Source organism: Rana temporaria, chromosome 4 (genome assembly GCF_905171775.1).
Source record: "Rana temporaria chromosome 4, aRanTem1.1, whole genome shotgun sequence".
Classification (NCBI taxonomy): domain Eukaryota; kingdom Metazoa; phylum Chordata; class Amphibia; order Anura; family Ranidae; genus Rana; species Rana temporaria.
The window spans coordinates 132,869,634-132,891,067 of record NC_053492.1 but is presented as its reverse complement, the minus strand read 5'-3'; the positions used below and the strand labels follow the sequence as shown (position 1 = coordinate 132,891,067).

Genomic DNA, 21,434 nt, shown 5'->3' with positions numbered 1-21,434 from the left:
GCCCCTCTGAAAGTGATCTGCGGTGGGTTTCTTTTTACTGGGCGGTAGAGCAGCAGCTTTTAAGTTTTCAGAAGGTGCTATTGCATATTTTTCTTTTATTCTTCATCTAAAAGGGGAAGGTGCTGCATTTAAATATGGCATCACTTGGCTTGTGGTTGTGGCATGGTCCCATTGACTTCAATAGACACGTTTGACAGATGGTGCTGGTTGTCATACTCAACATGGCGAGTTAAATTTGCCACAGATTCAGCATGTGTACAACACTACTGGCTGCCATGGTTTTTACCACAATTTTCTGCCTACTGTATTTGCTGGCGTATAAGACTACCTTTTACACTTAAATACTGGCCAAAAACAGGGGTCAGCTGCTCGGATGCCTGCTGGATGTGTGGTAATACTGTATGTAGCTTTGGCTACATACAGTGTATATCGCTTAGCCAATCCCGGTGAGCGATGTACGGCAAATACGGTATATAAACAATGCCACTCAGTGTACTGACCTTGAACACTGAACTCTGTTGGCTGCCTGGTGCCATAGTACATAGTAGGACACATTTAGACAGGGTTCAAATAAGCTACCAGCATGTCTTTGGAGTGTGGGAGAAAACTATAGTACTTAGAGGAAACCCAAACAAATACAGAAAGAACATGGAAACTCAGCGCAGATAGTGTCCTGGCCAAGATTCAAAAATAATAATTTAATTAAGCTACTGGAATCATGTTTTTGCATTATTTTGTACCTGGGTGCTACAAACACTCCCCCAGTTCACTGGTGCCTTGCACCTACATTAGAATAATCTACAGATTGCCCAGTGAGCTGGGACAACCATATCCCATCTTGACCTCAGAATCAATAAGAAGGCAAACAGAAACCAGTTGAGACCTTTACACTTAAGCTCTGAGGCTTGGGAGTAGACCATGTAGATTAGCTGCATGTACGCACCTTTTATTTCAAGGAACCCAGTGCTACGACTACGAGGCATAAATACCAACCACTAAGACACTCTACGGCCCCACCTCTAGCTTTACCAACATCTATAGCAGAGTCTCCAAGCTTTCCAATGCATGGGCTACTTAGCATATTGTACAAATATTCATAGATCAAAAAAATCAGTTTGATAAATGAATGTATACAATTTTAATAATTGAAAAAAATTCACACACAAGCCCACATCACAGCCCACCTTTCACATACGCGTCTGAACTTCACATCAAAAGTCTACATGACTTCAGGGTCCCCCTTGCATATGAGAGACCTCTCTTGCTCACGCGAGTCCTTGGTCCCCTTGTTCTACCTTTACAGCACAACATTGGCAGCATAAAACAGGGTGGGAGGCAGAGCAGTTCTGGACAGAGGGCTTAAGTCGGGACAGGTCCTCTCTTGAATGCTGGAGTGGCTCTAGATGCCACCACCCTAGCTCAACATCATACATTTCTATGGTGTGGCTGGGCCGGTCACCAGCACCATAGCAATTAATAATACCATGTGTCCTGGCCAATCGGCTTTATTGGTTGTTATGGTGCTGGTGGCTGGGCAAGTACATGATGCAAGTACAGTACATATTGCTGCGGGCTGGGTAAAATCTTGTAGCAAGCTGAAAGTAATCTGCAGGTTATAGTTTGGAGACCCCTGATCTATAGTATGAGGACCAGCATAAACAATTAATTCATAGGTTAGTAATTCTAAAGCAGATTGTACCATCAGATTGTAATGTATGCTGCCAACTATATAGACAAGGTAAATGGCTGATGCAGAGGCCAGAAGAGGAACGGAAGACTTAATTTATCCAGTGAAATGACTTTGGTTGTCATTTATGTGGTTTTGTTTGATATGTGCGGTATCTCAAGTGTAACCTCAATGCTAAACAGTAAAATGAATTATTTGGTGCTCTCTTATGCTGCACAGTTTGTTGACTATAATCCTTAAACTGTACAGAATATGGATGATTGTTCATTATTTTGTGTAGCCGTCCTTTGAAAGTTATTCTTGGTTTAGCATGGAGATATATTGCAGGTAGAATCTAGCAATGTTTCTTTTTAAGTACTGGCAGTAAAGATATGTCTATGATCTAGCCAGTGAAAATGACAGGGAGGAATGTGTGTGAAACAGTCTGCAATACTGTAAATAGTAGGTAAAAGATGCAAATACAAATCTCTGCTTTAAATATAGGCATTGTTCATCCATGATGAAAATGAAATAAGCAGCAAAATTACATCTTTATTATTTGCTGGACGAGCCACACAGCTTTGACGGGATTACTCTGCATTTTTCAAATTGGAACCTTCTTGCCAAGTATGTTGCTGACCTCAGTAAGGCTGGCTATATATTATACAGATTCCTTGTACAATTTTTCTTTAGATTTACCAAAAGCATATCATATGTGGCCAAACCTAAGCACTTTCAATGTATGTAATTACTCATGCCCGTGCACTACATAGTTAAAGGTAAGTCTAAAGGAAATGTAATAAGTAAATTGTATAATGCACGGCCAGCTTAGGTGTCATAAACATTATACATTCATGTAAATGGTATGACCTTTTTTTAACTGCAACTTTCTGTACAAAACTAGGATTGCTACATAATTATTGGGTGGTACCAGGCAACAAGTAAAGGCAACCAGTGAGCTACTAGCACTCTTAGAATATTTACAAAATAATGTAAATTCTAATGTGGGCATGCTGTAACTCCTGCTCATTCATTCATTCATTCATTCATTCAGTGTACACTCTAGAGAAGGGGTCTCAGAACCAGTGGCGGCTGGTGCTCAAAATTTTTGGGGGGGCGCAAAGGAAAAAAAAAATTGCAGTCTCACTGTGCCCAAACGCAGCCACTGTTCCATGGCATCAAACGCAGCCACTGTGCCATCAATTTGCACCACTGTGCCATGCCATCAAATGCAGCCACTGTGTCATAAATTCGCACCACTGTGCCATGCCATTAAACGCAGCCACTGTGCCATCCATTGTCACCACTGTGCCATCCATTGTCACCACTGTGCCATGCCATTAAACGCAGCCACTGTGCCATCAATTGTCACCACTGTGCCCTTTAATGGTCGCTGCTGTGCCAATTGTCCCCACTGTGACCTGTAAATTGCTCCCCCCCCCCCCCCCGGCCCGGCACTTGCCTTTACTGGAGTCAGGCATCCACGTCCCATGATGTCTTCTCCCGCCCTCGATGGCCGAGACGCCTGTCAGTCAATCAGGTTACCGGTAGCCAGAACCGGCCGACCTGATTGGCTGAGACGCCTGTCATCTTATCCAAGGGGCGTACAGTCTGTGCGCTCCGAGAATAAGCTTCCGGGACCCAAGGGCTGTATTGGGAAAGCCTATCAGAGCCGTTGGCTTTGATAGACATTTCCGTACAGCCAACCAGCTGGCGTTATTCAGATGGCCTGACATGAGCGCCGAACATCTGAATAACAGCGGCAGCGGCGAAAATAACATAGATTCATGCAGTGCATGAATCTATGTTATTAGACTCAGTGGCGGTGAGAGCCAGAGGGGGCGGCGCTCCAGCTCCCTCTATGGACGAACCGCCACTGCTCAGAACCTTCCAAAAAAAGGCCAGTTTATTGTTGTTCAGAAATGGTGTTATTGGGAAGAATAGTACCCCATCTATGGTGTCAGTGGGTGGAACAGGGCCCAATAATTGGTGTCAGTTGGAGGAATAGTACCCCAAGGGTAAAGGCAAGAAAAAGGCCGCATCAGGCCGCAATTTGAAGACTATTGCTCTAGAGCATCATGAGAGTAGGAAGGCAGGAGGTCTTTATTGCAGAATATGCATGGCATGACTCTTCTGTAGAATTTTTTTTTAAGTTCCACTTTACATTATGACTGGTGTGTGCTTGAATAGAAAAATTCACTGAATGAAGACTTGTCAGTAGCGTTGGAATTAGGGCTCTTGGAAAAGCATTGGCAGTCAACATAAGTATATAAATATAACCCAAGAAACCACGTGAGGGACACAAGTTACACACTTTATGCTGTGAAAGTCTATGATGGAAAATGTTTCTGTGCAATACCCACATACTGTACAGTATATATCTGACTACCATGTGAACACTTCTATTGCTGTCATCACTAGTAGTAGTTTGGCATGTATTGCAACTTTTACATTTTCAGCTAAGCAATGGTTGGGTGAGGAGTCAAAATTACCATCTTCGTGGTATTTTTGCATTAAAGCTCCTCTTTTTTCATCTAGATGCTTTCATACTCTTCGAAGATTTATTTTCCACATCCAATGTTCAGTGTATATCAGACAAATACTCCAAAGACATCAATGCATGTTTCCAGTTTGTCTGTGCTTTATCAACAGTGGCCAGCAGCAACCAGAGAGACACTCTCCAAACCACCAGATCACATTTTTGTTTAATCTGTTTAAGTCAATGACAGAGTCATTTGGCCCAACTTCTATCCTGAGCAGGAGTGTTCTGGCTGCATGGGCTTTCCGGTTTAAACAATAAATAGGATTGCCAACCCCTGATGACTTGTTATAGTGACAAAACATGAAACATGTATTGCAGAGGACTTCTTTTTTACTAACAACCTGAAATGTGACAAATACTCCTACTATAAAGTAAGACAATTGATTTTTAAAAGCTAAGTTTAATTTTAAGGAAAAAATAATAAATTACACATATTTTTGTAGGAAAAAAAGGGGTCTTAAAGGGGATTAAACAGTCTGCTATAACTGGCTATAGGTGTCAGCATTGATCAGTGTATTCTGACAGCAGGGAAAGCTCCCCGCTGTCTGAATAAAATACCTCAGAGGAAGTGATTCCACCATCCACATCAAATGCATCGTTTTTCACAGACCAAAGCTAGTGTGAGGGAGCTCTTAAAGGGATGCTGGGGATGGGAAGGGTTAATGCAGAAGCATCACAAACATGAGTAATAACCTCATCGGGTTTCTCAAGCAGCATATTGTCAGCCATCCCCAAAAATGGCTTCAGTTGTCCCTAAAGCTTCCAGCAGAATTTTTGAGCCAACGTTTGCTGCACCCACTTAACAGACATCGATCCAACGATTGACTTCTGTCAAATGGGCTTGTTGAAATATTTTTCTCATCCTATCACAATACAATGTCTCAATATGTGTAAATTTTTTGGGGCTGAACAAGAAAAAAAAATCCATCTATTGCCAGCTTAAAGAGGAAGTAAACCCACTTTTACAAGAAAAAAAAAACACCACCTGCAAGACAACGGCATAATGAGCTAGTATGCATAGCATACTAGCTCATTATGTAATACTCACCTCAGATCGAAGCCCCTACAGCCGTCCTCGTACACCACTCGGGCGGCCGGCATCTCTCCATGGGGTTACTTCCGGGTATCGCGGCTCCGGCCAATCACAGCGTGGGAGACGCCAGTCACAGCACAACCTCCTTTAGTAACGGCACGATCGCCATCGCTACAGTGCATCTGCAACGTTGTCAAGTGTAAACAGGTCGAGTGGGTTCTGGAGAAACTGAGCAGACACATGCGTCAAGAATTGAAATTGTTGTGTTCGCAAAACAGAAAGTGTTGGGAAATCTCCCTAGTGGGACACATACAGCATAAAATAACCTTATAGGGGTATTAGCCCTTCCCTGTACCATCCAAAACAAAAAGAAAACAGTTTTGGCTATATATACACATTGGGCTAGATTCAGGTAGGGGCGCGCAATGTTACGGCGGAGTAGCGTATCGTATTTACGCTACGCCGCCGTAAGTTAGAGAGGCAAGTGCTGTATTCACAAAGCACTTGCCTTCTAAGTTACGGCGGCGTAGCGTAAATGGGGCCGGCGTAAGCGCGCGTAATTCAAATTTGGATGAGGGGGCGTGTTTTATGTAAATTCTTGGTGACCCGGCGTGATTGAAGTTTTTTTACGAACGGCGCATGCGCCGTCCGTGTACATATCCCAGTGTGCATTGCTTCAAGGTACGCCGCAAGGACGTATTGATTTTGACGTGAACGTAAATTACGTCCAGCCCTATTCGTGAACGACTTACGCAAACGACGTAAAAAAATTCAAATTTCGACGCGGGATCGACGACTATAATTAACATTGCGTGTGCCTCCTAATAGCCGGAGTAACCTTCCCCCCGAAAAAGCCTAACGTAAACGACGTAAAAAATAGCGCCGGGCGTATGTAAATTTGTGAATCGGCGTATCTAGGTCATTTGCATATTCTACGCCGAAAACTATGGAAGCGCCACCTAGCGGCCAGCGTAAATATGCACCCTAAGATACGATGGTGTAAGAGACTTACGCCAGTCGGATCTTAGGCTAATGTCGGCGTATCTTGCTTTCTGAATACAGAAAAAAGATACGCCGGCGCAGCTTTGAATTTACGCTGCGTATCTATAGATACGCCGGTGTAATACATTGCTGAATCTAGCCCATTGTTTCATTATTTTAAGAGGCTACACTAGATTTCATGCGGTCTGCCTTCCTGTCTGACTGCTGCCATTATCAGTTATCAGAGCTAATGGCCAGATAGACTGGGGACATGATTACATGCTGTTAAATGTGTAAAAAGGCTTTTTCTTTTTTGGTTCTTGTGTGAACCTACAGAGAGAACAATAGAAATTTGTAGAAAGGTGTATTCTTAAACTGTAAAAAGATTCAATTAAATCAATCACAAAATGTTTATTATATCAACACAATGCATTCCTACCACGAATAGAGATGAATGATTTGCTGCACCAACAGAGCATTAACTGTAATAGTTTAATAATAATTCCCAATGCATTTCTCATTAAAAAAATGTTTCCAGCCTGTGGGCAGGAGAAATTACCGTAGTTCACCAGCATAGAAAAGAACTTGTTCTGATTATTTCTTTGATATTAAATAATAACTAATCTGAGGCGGCCTCATTCACACCTGTGGGAGTCTTTGGATGCATTTTTGTGAGTTAAAGTGGAACTAAGCCCATCAATTTAACTGTTTTCCCAAAACAGTTATTTTCAAGGCTGTCACAGTTCATTCTGCTCTCAACTGGACTGTCAAGCCACTAAATGGCTGGTGTCGTAACTAATCACATGTACAGCACCATGATAAAGATGGCAGCTTTCTTAGCTGCAAAGTACAGGAGGGTTTATTTCTCCTTTTTTAAAGTGACTTTTACTGTAAATGATTCCTAGACAAAATCTGTATACATTCACTACTTAAAGGCCCTGTAGCTAATTTTTAAATAAATCTGTTATCTGTCTGTTTTTCTGCCTCCTTGTAATTTCCTTCGGTGAGCTCTCAAGCCCCCCCTCCCCCCCACAACTAATTGTTTGGCGTGAGCAGTGCATGTTAACTGCAGTAATGTGCACTGCTCTATGCACACTACACATCCCATAATTCTTAGTCCCTAGTCCAACTCAGGAGCGAGCAGGAAAGTGACTATGTTATCAGGGCTCAAGTCCTGCGGGAACGCGTGGGAACGGAGTTCCTGCACTTTTTTCACAGCAGGAACGCAGTTCCCTTTGCAGGACTAGAGCAGCCGAGAGCAGCCGAGCCGCCTGAGCCAATCCTTCACCAAGCGGCGATGCCCAGCTCGAGTCACTGTCAGGGGTAGGCGAACCTTAGTAATCCTTTATGTTACTGCCCGCTTCCTGTATATGGATTCATCGGGTAGTGTGCGGGTATTCCGTCACTTCCTCGATGCGGAGGTCTGCCGCGAGTTATCACGGGATTTAGAAAGAACTTGCTTCTTTCTAAATCCCGCGATAACTCGCGGCAGACCTCTGCAATGTCTCCTGCGAACAATGACAAAAGCTCCCAGGAGACATTGCGGCATCAAGGAAGTGATGGAATACCCGCACACTACCCAATGAATCCATATACAGGAAGCGGCCAGTAACATAAAGGATTACTAAGGTACAGTGGATCGAAAAAAAAAAAAAACATGCGGTTTAGTAATTATGCATATGAGCGTATCTTTTTTTTTTTTTGGTGGGGGAGTGGATCTTGGGTGGGAGTTCCCACACTTTTTTCCCCAGGACTTGACACCTGTATGTTAATATATACAGTGAGACAATGAAGACCAAGTGTAGCCACCTTCTAACAGGAGGTCAGATCACAGCAGCAAAAGAAAAGGAATTTGTAGATTTGGAGGAGGCTGAGAGATAAAGGGGGTCCTTGTTTGACTTCAAGTCGTTGTAAAGCTTGTATTTTTTATTTTTTTTATAAAAATAACAAACGTGTTATACTTATTCTGTGCAATTGTTTTGCACAGAGCAGCCCAGATCCTCCTCTTCTGGGGTGCCCCACTGGTGCTCCAGGCTCCTCCTCTTCAACGTGTGATCCCACAGAACATTTCTTTCCATGGGGGCACCCATGCAGGCTTGCTCCCGTGCTGCATCTATAAACAACGGGACTCGGCCCCATCCCCTGCACCAGTTTTTACAGGATTTGATTGGCAGCAGAGGGAGCCAGTTGCTTCCGCTGCTATCAATTTATCCAGTAAGGAAAGCAACAGCGGCTGGAGCTGCTGCGCTCCTGTACATCGCTGGATCAGATTGCGCTCAGGTAAGAAAAAAGGAGAGAGGTGCTGGGGGGTGTTGCAGCACAGAAGATTTTTCACCTTAAAGAGGAGTTCCAGTCGTTTTTACGTTTTTTAAAAGTCAGCAGCTACAAAAAGTGTAGCTGCTGACTTTTAATAAACAGACACTCACCTGTCCCACAGTCCAGAGATGCAGCCGCCCAAAGCCTTGGTCCTCTCCCTCTCCTCTCCGCAGCACCAGCATTTCAAGTGTGGACACCTGGCTGTGACAGCTTGCGGCTTCTCAGCCGGATGAGCACTGCACATGCGCGAGTCCCGCTGCACTTTCTCACTGGTCGGGCAATCTTCTGGGACATGTGACGTGCCCCAGAAGATTGCGGGGAGAGGAGGAGTCGCTTAGGCAGCGAGAGTGGAAGTGGGAGCTGGGTACCTTTCTAAACTAGGTACCCGCCCCCCCAAGAAAAATTACATGCCAAATGTGGCATGTAAAGGGGGCGAGGAGTGTTTTGAGCAGAAGTTCCGCTTTTGGGTGGAACTCCGCTTTAATGTATAGAATACATGAAGGTGAAAAAACTTGAGATTTGTCAACCACTTTAAGAATACATACTTGAATAGTGAGTATCAGTTTTATGTTCCTGTAAAATGTACATATTCATGTTTCATGAAGACTAGTGTATCGTATGCTGCATTTGTAAAGGTTATTTAATTTTTTTGGACAAAGCTAATGGAAATGATTTTATGGTGTGTATGTACTAAAGAAGTCGATACTGTTCACTTTGCAATGTGAACATTCATTAAGCTTAGTAAATATTGTAACGCTGGATAATATAAACAGGATTTTTGATTGTACTAAACTAGTAATTTTCGCTATTTTGAACCTTCATGGATCTGTTAGTAAATCGGTTGCATTGTGCCATATGCATTCAATTATAACTAAAGGCAACAAAAATAAATCAGATCAATTAGAGATGGATGTCTGTGTCCCTGGTAGGGAGATTCACCCTCTCTATTTGTTCTGTTTATCCTTATCACCGAAAGATAACGAAAATCCAAATTTTTGGCATAGTCGCCAGAACAGGAAAATAAATTCTTCCAGTGGGGACATTAGTTCCAATGACAACCAGGGATTTTCTCGCTTTGGAAGGATTTTCTCTCACTTCCTGCTTTGTTTATAGGACAGGAAGTGAAACAAATCTCCCAGCTAGGAAACAGATGGCTAAAAAATAACAGGGGTTATAAATATCTCCTACTTTTATCCAGAATGAAAACAAAAATACGTTTAGCTTATTTATTAGACTCTGCGGAGTTCAATAACATTTTAAAGTGCACTAGTTCATGGCAACCAATTTAGAATTGAGATTAGAAACAAAATCTATTTCCACCACCACCACCACCCACAAAAAAAAAAAACACCAAAAAAAAAAGAAACAGAATCTATTTGTATTGGGTTTAGTACTCATTAAACGTTGTATTGCTATATTGAAACAGTGCTATAAGGTATACTTTTCATGTATCTTGTAAGTCCACCCTTTACATTTTTTTTCAAGCTGATTCAACTGCAAATCTATTAAACCCCTTTGTCTGATTTTGATGTTCTGGAATCCAAAATCCCAAAATGCTGGAGGGTTGGTTTGAACATTGAGTCCGTGGCCACTAGAGGGCAGTTGAGAACAGTCATCTTGGCTCTCATGCAGTTTTATGGATCAGTTTGTTTTGTTGGACTTCTCTAAAAGTAGAAGCGTTATCCTGATATGGAGGATAAAAGCATAGTGAAATTACAATGCGAACATAAAATCTTTTCACACTGCCATTTTTTGCTGTATTGTGCTGTAGTTTGGTACGTGTTCATTTCCAGACTACGTTTTACATGAAATCAATATGGGTAGTGACAAGTGCTGGTTACTAGCTTAGGCTGGATAGCTCACTTGAGGATATTATTAAAGGAAGCATCAAAATGGTTTTATTTCTTCCCTGAACATCTCCATAGTGATGAATGAGGATACTTGCACAATATGTACTTGTCAGACTGACACTAGGAAATATACCAATCAATAGGCATTCAGTTAGATTGCCAAGTGCTATACGTGTTTCAGGTTCTTCAGTCTGGTGCTATAAAAATTAGTTTTAGACCTGTAAATTGTATAATCAAGGCTGTATTGCAGATCAAAAAGCAGGAGCAGTACCCTCTCATCATACACCTGCCAACAATTTACGGAAGTACCAAAATAACCATGGGTGGGCTGCAGTGTTTAGGAAGAACAGAGGTGTATTTGTTCAAAAGATTTTCCCTCTTGAATGTGATAAAAATTCAGTTTGGTCTGAATTTTTTAGTTTATTTGGAAAATTTAAATCAGGCTGCTGTGTAATTTTGTTCACCCGTCCATATTGTAGCGGAATTTTAAAGCATATCTATATTCAAAATGTAAAATCATATATTTATTTCTGCATTGTATTTCAATTATTTGTAGCCTGCTCCTATTAATAATCTTAAAGTGGTTGTAAAGGCAGAAGTTTTTATCTTAATACAGTCTATGCATTAAAGTGGGGGTTCACCCTAAAAAAAAAAAAAAAAACTGTCTATCATGCCATCCAGCATACTAACGTGAGCTACAGTATGCCTTTATTTTATTTTTTTGTGCTGTACGCACAGTTTAATCGCGTAGTTAAGTTTCAGACTCCCCGCGGGGAGTAGGCGTTCCTATGAAGAGGGGAACATGATTGACGGCCGGCTATGGCGCGTCACGATTCCCGAAAATAGCCGAAATAGGACTTGGCTCTTCACGGCGCCTGCGCAGTCAGCTCCTAGTCTGTGCGCAGGCGCCGTATAGCGCCGTGAAGAGCCGAGTCCTACTCCGGCTATTTTTGGGAAGCGTGATGCGCCATAGCCCGCCGTCAATCATGTTCCCCTCTTCATAGGAACGCCTACTCCCCGCGGGGAGTCTGAAACGAAACTAACAGATTAAACTGTGAGTACAGCCCAAAAAAATAAAATAAAGGCATACTGTAGCTCACGCTAGTATGCTGAATGGAATGGTAGAAAGTTTTATTTTAGGGTGAACCCCCACTTTAAGATAAAAAAAAACTTCTGTGTGCAGCAGCCCCCCTAATACTTACCTGAGCCCAGTCTCGATCCAGCAATGTTGCACGAAAGTCTTGGCTGACCATGACTCTCCCTCCTAAATTGTATATTTTTAGCTTAGTACACCAACACACAGGATGGTACTGTGGGTGTACACTAATGGATAGCACAGTGCCACATCCTAATCCTGAAGAAAAAATATTGGAGAAAAAACATAGACTTTGTAGGCACCACTGATAAAAAACAAATTGTATTTATAACAATTGATTTGTTATAAATAAAATGTGTTTTTATCAGTGGTGCCTACAAAGTCCATGTTTCTTTCTCTGATATATTTTCTCCCTCCTAATTGGCTGAGACAGCGGGCACTATTGGCTCCCACTGCTGTCAATCAAAGTCAATGAGCCAATGAGGAGAGAGTGGGGGCGGGGCCGAGCTTCGGCTTAGTGTCTGAATAGATACACAGAGCAGCAGCTCAGCTCAGGTGCCCCCATAGCAAGCTGCTTAATGTAGGGGCACTCAACAGAAGGGAGGGGCCAGGATGCATGCGAGGGATCCGAGAAAGGGAGGGTCAGGGCTGCTCTATGCAAAACCATCACATGCACAAAGCAGATAAGTATAACACGTTTGGGGGGGTATACAGTACTTAAAGCGGGTGTTCGCCCTAAAAACAATTTTCGAACATTACATTGAGCTCACTCTCGACATTGACAGTATGCCAATTTTTATTTTTTTTGCTGTACATACCTCGTATAGCTATTTTCTTACCTGGCTTCCGGGTAGTGAATCCCGCGGGAGTTGGCGTTCCTATGCAGCAGTTACTGATTGACTTGATGACAAAAACTACCCCCCCGTCACATAAGGAGCATCACGAGTTGCTGAAAGAAGCCGAACGTCGAGTCAGCACTATACGGCGCCTGCGCACTGACGTTGGGCTTCTTTCGGCAACTGATGACGCTCCTTATGCAACGGGGGTGGTAGTTTTTGTCATCGCGTCAATCACTAACTGCTGCATAGGAATGCCCACTCCTGCGGGATTCACTACCCAGAAGACCGGTAAGAAAATAGCTATACGAGGTATGTACAGCAAAAAAAAATAATTTTAATTTGAGGGTGAACCCCACTTTAAAGCTGGCCATAGATTTTTCATTGTTTGCATGTGAGTTTGAGGCATGGATTTGCCTCGGTCTCATAGCGAACTCTCTCCCCTAGCTGGCAGTTGTGTTCACAGGCTCTGGAGTGAGAGAGCCCAGGAATCATGGCAGGAGGAAGGCCGCCAGCCATCGGCTTGTGACTAAAGGTTATTTTATTGGATGTACGTAGTACGTCCAAAGAGCTGAACTGGATATACAGTAGGTAAAGCATTGCATACATTGTCAGCAGCATAAGAAATAAAAACTGTTAAAGTGTCACCAAACCCACATCATAAAAAACTATTAATAAACAATGTATTACATTCTGTTCATACTCTCAGTCACAATGCGATTCGTTTACTGTGTTCTGCAAAAAACCTGGTTGATTCTGCTGCTTCCCATCTCCGCCTTCTGTTTTTGTCCCCAATTCAGCTAGGGATTTTGCAACTGTGGTGGCAACTCTGCACATGCTCAGTTTTTCTACTGAGCCTCTCCTCCCTATCACATCTAAGCAGCCCATGTGACTATAGAGACACATATGTGGGTGTATACATAATGGTAAATGACAGCCCACTCCCTCCCTCCTCCTCCATGCCTATTAACCAGCTAAACACAATGGGGGCAGGATATTACATGTGGAGGCTTCACCTCCCTTTTATTCTAAGACACAGAATGGAGGAACATGACACAGCCTGTGACTGGCAGACATCTGCCCATACCATGTTATTGCCCAAAAAATAATAATGTTTTGATATCAAGTAAATATTTGTATGACAATTTAAAACAGTTTATTGATATTAATCATTTACTTTTAGGCTTCATTTCCACTGGCGTTTTTACAGCCACTTGTGTTAGCCTTTTTTACAGCTTTAAAACGCCTGTCCACGTTTTTGAGCCTTTTTTAATGTCTGGCGTTTTTACAGCTCTATTGCTGGAGCCACAGAACGCCCTGGTCCCGCGTTTTTTTTTACAGCTCAAAAACGCCTATGCCATTTGCAGCTCAAAAACACCTATGTGGGCATGATGCCATAGAATAACATGGACAGGCGTTTTTAAGCTGTAAAAACGCTCAGAAAAGTGGCTGTAAAAACACCAGTGGAAATGAAGCCTTAGGCTCCGTACACACGACCGAGGAACTCAACGTGCCAAACACATCGAGTTCCTCGTCGAGTTCAGTGTGGAAGCCGCCGAGGAACTCGGCGGGCCGACTTTTGCCATTGAACAACGAGGAAAAAGAGAACATGTTCTCTATTTCCTCGCCGAGGTCCTCGTCGGCTTCCTCGGCCGAAAGTGTACACACTGCTGGGTTTCTCGGCAGAATTCAGCTCTGAACCGAGTTTCTGGCTGAATTCTGCCGAGAAACTCGGTCGTGTGTACGGGGCCTGACTCTGAATTTCAAAGGCTGTTTTTTTTTTTTGAACATGTGACCAGCAGCAGAGGACTAGAAACTCCTTTTGCTTATGTTTCCCTGTGGAGGGGCTGGGAAAGAGCTAGAAAAAAATGTATTTAGATGTTATTATTGTATTAAATTAATTACAGTGCCATCACCCATATACAGAAATAGAAGGAAGGAATGTAAATTAAATAGTGTGTTTTCAGTATCACTTTAATGGCCACTGAAGACTACCTTTTTATTAAATCTGGAGCCTGTGGGATATGCTTTGGGTAGGAAGTCCAAAAGAAAAGAGGATGAAAGAGATAGAGAGCAGGAGGTCTTGAGGGAAGCAAAAAGGATGGTTTGGGTTATATTTGGAGATAAGGTTAGTGATGTAGCTGGGGCAGAGTTGTGAAGGACTTTGTACGGTAAAGTATTAGTATAATGAATTTCATACATTGGACAATTGGAAGCCAGTAGAGGAGGGATTTGGAAAGTGGGGAGACGGACGCTAAGTCGTTGGTAAGGTGGATGAGTCTGGAAGCAGCATTAATGATGGACTAAAGGGGGGGATAGCTTGTGTAAAGGTAGGTCAACAAGGAGGGAGCTGCAATAGGACATGGTGTGGACTAGTTGGTTTGTAGTGTCTTTTGTAAAGAAGGGGCTGAATTTTGGAAATGTAACGGAGGTGAAGGCAGCAATATTTGGACAGTGATCGGATATGGGACTGAAAGGACAGGTAGAAATCTTTATTTAACCTCTTTTTTTTTGTGTGTGTGTATGTGTATATGTATGTGTGTGTATGTGTGTATGTGTGTATGTGTGTGTGTGTGTGTATATATATATATATATATATATATATATATATATATATATAATCAGTTAATTTCATTAATTTGTCCTTAATCTATAACTATATTAAATGGTGGTGTTTTATGTCTGCTGGAATTTTTACTTTAATACTCTTATTTCCAGCTATATTTTATAGTTTTTAAGTAGCAAGAATAAATGTTTGAGACCATGGGCCCTTCCAGAAGCAGAGACTGATTCTCAAGTGTCAGATAATCGATTCATTGATTTCTCTTTTGTTTTGTATTTTAGCTTGGGAATGAGGTGTTTTGCTCAGGCACACTGCACTTAGCACCAAAAAATAGCACCTTTAAAACGGCAATAGATCAGTGAGAAAAGTAGACTTAGCCCTTGTGGCTGCAGTATGCAGTCTCAAAAAGCTTTTCCATGTTTTAGCTTAGCAGTTACGGTATATCCGCAGGCAGGGTTTGTGAATTAAAAGGCTGGACCTGTGCTAGCATGAGGGAGCCCAGTGAAGTGGAAAATAATTAAAGTGACAAGTTGTGTTATTCTGATCAAAAGTGCTGAAGGCAAATAACCCTGACAGCTCCTCCGTTTATTCAAGGCCTTCTTAATGAAGGACAAGGGCATGGCGAGGAACTGTGTTTTCTGCATGAAGATTCTGCTTTTGGGCTTCCAAATGCTATTTTGACCTAAATCTGTTAAAATACCAAAGGTTAAAACTACAGATAGTACAGTCAGAAAGGCAGAGTGGTGATTGATGTAATCATGCAATGTACTGTAAATTGCTCTTCTTAAAACATATCTTGTAGTATGATATAACTTCTACATCTTAGACTGCCCACAGACAGTCTGATAATTACAAGTAATGCTTTTGGTTTAAAGCACTGCCTGGGATTATTTGGTGGTATCTGATCAGCAAAAGGCAAAAATAAATACTTCAGTTATTTGAACGCACTTGTTATCTTAATTCATTGGAAGCATTTTCTACTAGAAGTAGGATCCAATTATTTTCTCCACTATTTAGGAGCGAACGATTTAACCACCTGCTATCTGGCCATTGCACATAAACGGCTGTATGGTGAACGGTAGGAGTTTGAATCTCTTGAAAAAGTGCCGTACAATGTGTAGCGCACCCAGTAAGGATTTGCAGATATACTTGGATCCCCCACTCCGGAACAGCCAGGCACACTGAATTTTCACAGGCACTCCAGAGTCAGAAAACAGACCGTTTTTGTTATTCATTAGGGGTTAATAACTTGGATAAGGATGGGAGGTTATGGGATGTCCACTTGACTTCACAAAACTTTGGCAACAACTTCAGGGACAGCTTCCTATATACAGTCTCCTTTACTCATCTCCTGCACACATTTGCTTGCTGCCTCCAGATTAAACAACGTTGGTTGTTCTGGCTCTTAGGCAGAATGTACCAACGGCTCTTTACAGGCAGAGACTCGCAGCCCCTTGCTGTGTAGCAAAAATACAGTGAACAGCTTGTACATCTTTTCTGTGGCATCTGGTCCCAACACCAGCCCTTCAAGCACTGCCAACCCACCCGTGGGACTCTCAGGAGATCTCTCAGGGAAGGATGAAGACTTGAGCACAGCGCTGTCTTTAGAGAGACTGGCTACATGTGGCAGTCTCCCCCCTTGCTTGTCCCCAGCAGTGGTGCTCTACTCACACTGTCCACACTTGCTCTCCAGGAAGGGCTTCCATGTGTTATGGCAGGATCTTTCCAGCACCTGAGCCCTGGCCTGAGGCAGAACAGCCCTCAAACTAGGGGGTTCACCTCAAGGGCCACCGACAGCCTCCTCAACACTGTATCTCCATCTTCCACCCGATTTCCCTGCTTGCATGGCCCATGTCTGTCTATGAGGTAAGCTCTTCCCCCTGCCAGCCCACTACTGGTGATTGGCTGAGGCCTCATAACCTTAAATATTCAAGAAAGCCCTTCATAACCTTTGGCCACTAGCTCTAGAACATTCTCCAATGTCCCAGAAACAGAGGGAGGCACCAGAGGAGCTTTTAGGATGAGTTATCCATCCCTGACTCACTGAACCCTGACCCAGATTTACAGCTCAGGCTTAGCCCTGAGCTAAACTAAATTTTATCTACACTAAATATAACCTATACTATCTCTAGCACACACTAGAGTGTGCTACAAATGCGAAACATGTTAGCGGTGACTCCAGCTGCTGTTTAAAGAAACAAAAAAAGTTGCTGCAGCCCAGAATGCAGTAATTTATTTTATTTTCCAACTGATTTGCTGGAGTGAAATGAGCTGGTCAATTTTGCAGTGGAGTCTGTAGTGAGCTGAGTGGTATACATGTCTTCTCGTACAAGTCAGAGTTGTCTCCCATGGTAATCCATCAGAAATAATAGATTTTTCTATAAATGATTGATTAAACTTTAGTGATTGCAGTTTTGGGCTCATTTTATTTTCTCCAGTTTTGACAATGGGGACCTTAATGGCTACAAGTTACTACAATTTGATACAGCTAATATGTGGAGGTGTCAGGTGTTGGATCACATGACCCATTATATTTTTTGTTTCTGCTGATCTAAGGAATGTTAAAACAAAATAAAATATGGATATACACATGCCCGATAACACTGCAGTTTTTATTTTTTCAGAACTAAACCCTCCTACTTTTAAAGCCAACGAAGCTGCCATCTTAACCTCTATTTGATCTGTAACTGCCATGATGCTGCACATGTAATTGGCTATGACGCCAGCCATTTGATGGTTTCATCTTCATTGATTGCAGTGTCGGTCGGCATGATGCACTGCTCTGCTCTGCCTGACATTGCAGTGCGATTCTGGCTGGTGTTCTGCAGTAAAATGCAGCGTGTCTGCATTTTATCACAGCATGCTTCAGCACTAGGCATTGTAGTGTGAACAAGACACACATAAGAAACAAGTGTTTCCTGTGTGTCCCTGCAGACAGACTTCTGTTATCGCATATAGTGTGAATTGAGATGATGCTGAGGATGATGATGGAGATGATGATTGATGATGATCACAATGAAGATATTTTTAGATATGTTACTAAGCTACGTGTCCACTTATTCAAAGTTATTGGCTCCAAGCAAAAACTGAAGTCAATTAGTAAATTGTCGGTGTTTAGGAAACATTGCAGCTGTTCTGAAATCAAAGAGTCTGCTTGGTTTATTTTAATCATAGTGCCATTTAATGGCAACCAGATTCTTAAAGCTTCTTACAAGTTGTTCTAAGCAGGGCTGCCACTTTTTGTCATCTTAAGCCCTGTACACACGGTCAGGATTTTTCCTGACAAGATTCCTGGCAAGATTTTCTTGCCGGCCGAGTGTACACACGTACGATTCAAAAGAACCGCCAGTCTTTTGAATGGCACGTATGCGGTGACGTCATCGACTATGACGCTCATCACATTCTATGCCGTCGCCGCCATCTTACTTCACCCTACCTATGCCTTGGAAGCTACTGTGTATGCATCAAAGTTTTTTCGAGCATGCGCGGGTTTCCATGGAGGCAGGTAAGTATACACACGCTCGGGTTTCTCAGCAGGAATACACTGCCAAGAATCCCGACGAGAAAAAAGAGAGCAGGTTGTCTATTTTTCTCGTCAAGATTCTGGGCAGTTTTCCCACCAAAAAACCTCAAAGCCTTGTACACACTCACGGTGTACTCGGCAAGAAAGCTCTCCCAGCAGTTTTTTTTTGCTGTTTCTGCCCGAGAAAACTGTGCGTGTGTACGAGGCTTCATTCTCAGCTATGCAAAGTCCCACTCTAGTTTTCTGTGATGTAGCAGTGAACATAAAAATGGCCAGACCTGAGGCTATGTGGTCTGATTCACAGTCTCAGGATTTGGCATTCCCAGGTTAGTGACACAGGCATATGCAGATGGCCATGTAATAGTCTTTCGGAGCCTATGCTCACTGCATATGGAGTAACCCTATAAGTAGTTATGTCAAATGCAGAGCATGCAATCTAAAATATACAATGTGATTGTAAGGGCATGTACAGATGAGCAATTAAGAAGTTGTCAGACATCTGCATAAGACTATTGGTGATTATGGAGTAACCCTACGAGCAGTGGACCCACATGATGCACAAGCTTTTGGGCATTTTTCCAAATGTGGTGCAACACATCTGAATAAGATATAAGGTTCTTTGCATGGCACTTGGAGAAATCTCATATACACTGTATTGTACGATTTGGTGTATTCTGTAAGCAGCTGGTTAGGCAAAAAAGTGGGGATTTAGTTGTACAGAGTGTAGACTGATGCTGGTGGCTCTTTAAACAGCCATGTACATGTGTCCTAGTGGTGGCTTGATACACTGGAGTTATATCACAATAAAGAACAGAAGCTTTTATTTTCAATTAACCTTTTAGGTAAGATGCTTAGAGAACTTTCTTTTAAAACTTTATTTCCTTAAAACAATCTGATTAAATAACCTTATTCCAGTCTGCTGTGTAGGGATATCAGGATGTTGGACATAGCTAGAATAGTGCCATATTTTCTGAAGAACAGTCATCTTTGTTAGGCTAAGATGGAGATATTAATGGATGCCCATTTTATGAAATTTAGAAATCTATCTAGAAAAGTATGCTTTTTCCTAGTAAACCAAGCAATATCCAGCCATATTTGCAGTGCAGATTAGAAGATCACAGTAGGTTACTTCAAAGTTCATATTTACAGAGTTCTGTATTGTTGGATCTGAATTAGAGTATAAACCTATTTTTTAAAAAAATGGCAGTTTAGCCCACATACTGTATGCAGTTCAGAACAAGTGGAGCACTAAGCAATCAGTGTGCGAGACTGAATAGCACTTGAGGCACCTTATAGTGAGATGGCACTTGGGAAATAGAGATTGCCATTTACATAGAAACTAGGGCAGTATGAAACAATTTCTCAGGTGCAGTGACAACTCACTGTACCTAGTTGCTGTGTCTGCAGTTTTAGTTAAAAATTGTATTTTACTTCAATCTATTTATGAGACTAGAATGTCATTATGAAATATATGCAAGTCTTCTTTATTCCATGATTCGTGTCTGTATAATATTAAATTGGATTGCAGTGCTGGGCCTCTGGTGCTGTCCATGGTGCTGAAATGTGACTGTGGTATCTTAGGAACTGCCCTGTGATATTCTTAGATTATTATTATTATTATTATTATTATTATTATATTCTATATATCTCTCTATATATATATATATATATATAGAATGTGTATAATGTATAATGTATGTATGTTAGAGAAACACTCTATCACATGTTGAAATCATTTATTCCAATCACCAAGAAAGCAATTTGCGTTGTTCAGTAATCCCTTAAAACACGGCTGTTTATATGCAATGCAAAATACTTTCTAGTATTACGAGAGGTATAGACTCCAGAGAGAAAGATATAATTTTGTTTCAAAGCTTTGCCCAGTCAGGGCGTAGTGAATAGCTGGCTGTTAAGAAACAGGGCCAGCCGTGGTGTCCTTAACAACTGATAAGTCATCAGCTGTCAATGTGCTTCCCTGCTGACAGATGAATGAAAAGAAAAACATTGCCGGCAATAAAAAGTGACAAAAAAAAGTGTGCCCCCCCCCAATCTATACCAGGCCTTCAGGTCTGCTATGGCTTTTAGGGGGAACCCCATGCCAAAATGTAAAAAAAAACGCTGAATGCCTGGCTTGTTGTTCGACAGTTCCACCTGGCAACCTCACCTGATGGCTCTGCCCCCTTGTGACATCACCGATGCATGCTGGCGTTTTTTTTTTTCTTTTTCTTTTTGCAGGTTCAGCAGTGACAAGTTTTTATTGCTGTCTGTGGCCTGGTTAAGAAGATTCACCCTTTATATTTGTCCTGTTTGCCATTAGCAGTAAAAGTAAAAAAAAAAATCCTAAATTTTGGGTTGTCCTCAATAAGTAATAGAGGGGAAATCTTCCAATAGGTATACTAGTTCTGGTGACCTGGGGGTCCACAAGGAATTCCCTTAATTTACAGGGATTACCTCTAGCCTCCTGTTTGGTTTGGCTAGGGGGCAGGAAGTGAAGGGAAATGTCCCCAATGGGACACAGATGGCAAAAAAAATCTGAAAAGGGTTTTGATCCTCCCTTTAGGCTATCCAAAATGAAAAAAAAAAGTTTTACCTATAGCTCTACTTTAAGGTGTTTTGCCAGCCCATTTTAAATGTTCAAATGCACATTAGCACAATAGAAAGTTATGTTAACATACATACCTTACATACATTAATACAATTCTTAATCTGAATGGGCCTCTGTATAATTTAGTCAGAGGAGATAGAGCTTGTTTGCATAATGCGACCATTAAAGCAAAGAGTTATTCTGGGTGTACATCCTAAGGACTCATTCACATTGGCACTACTGTGTTTAGCTTTTCTAAATGCAGGAGAAGTTGTCTGGGAAGCATAAAATATACAATATGGGGATTATGAAACGGAAGAAAAGAAAAATGAGCAATACTTGAGACTGTAGACGATTATCCTTTCTTTTATGCAAAAAAAAAAAGTGTTATTTATTATCACTGTGGGTTTCAACCCTTTGTGCACATTTTGTTTCCTCTAGTTT

The 21,434-nt window shown here is 41.9% G+C and overlaps 1 protein-coding gene across 1 annotated transcript in view; it reads left to right on the top strand.

Annotated features, from left to right (window-relative positions):
- CLSTN2 (calsyntenin 2) overlaps positions 1–21,434 on the top strand; it is a 1,124,690-nt gene that overhangs the window by 33,479 nt on the left and 1,069,777 nt on the right.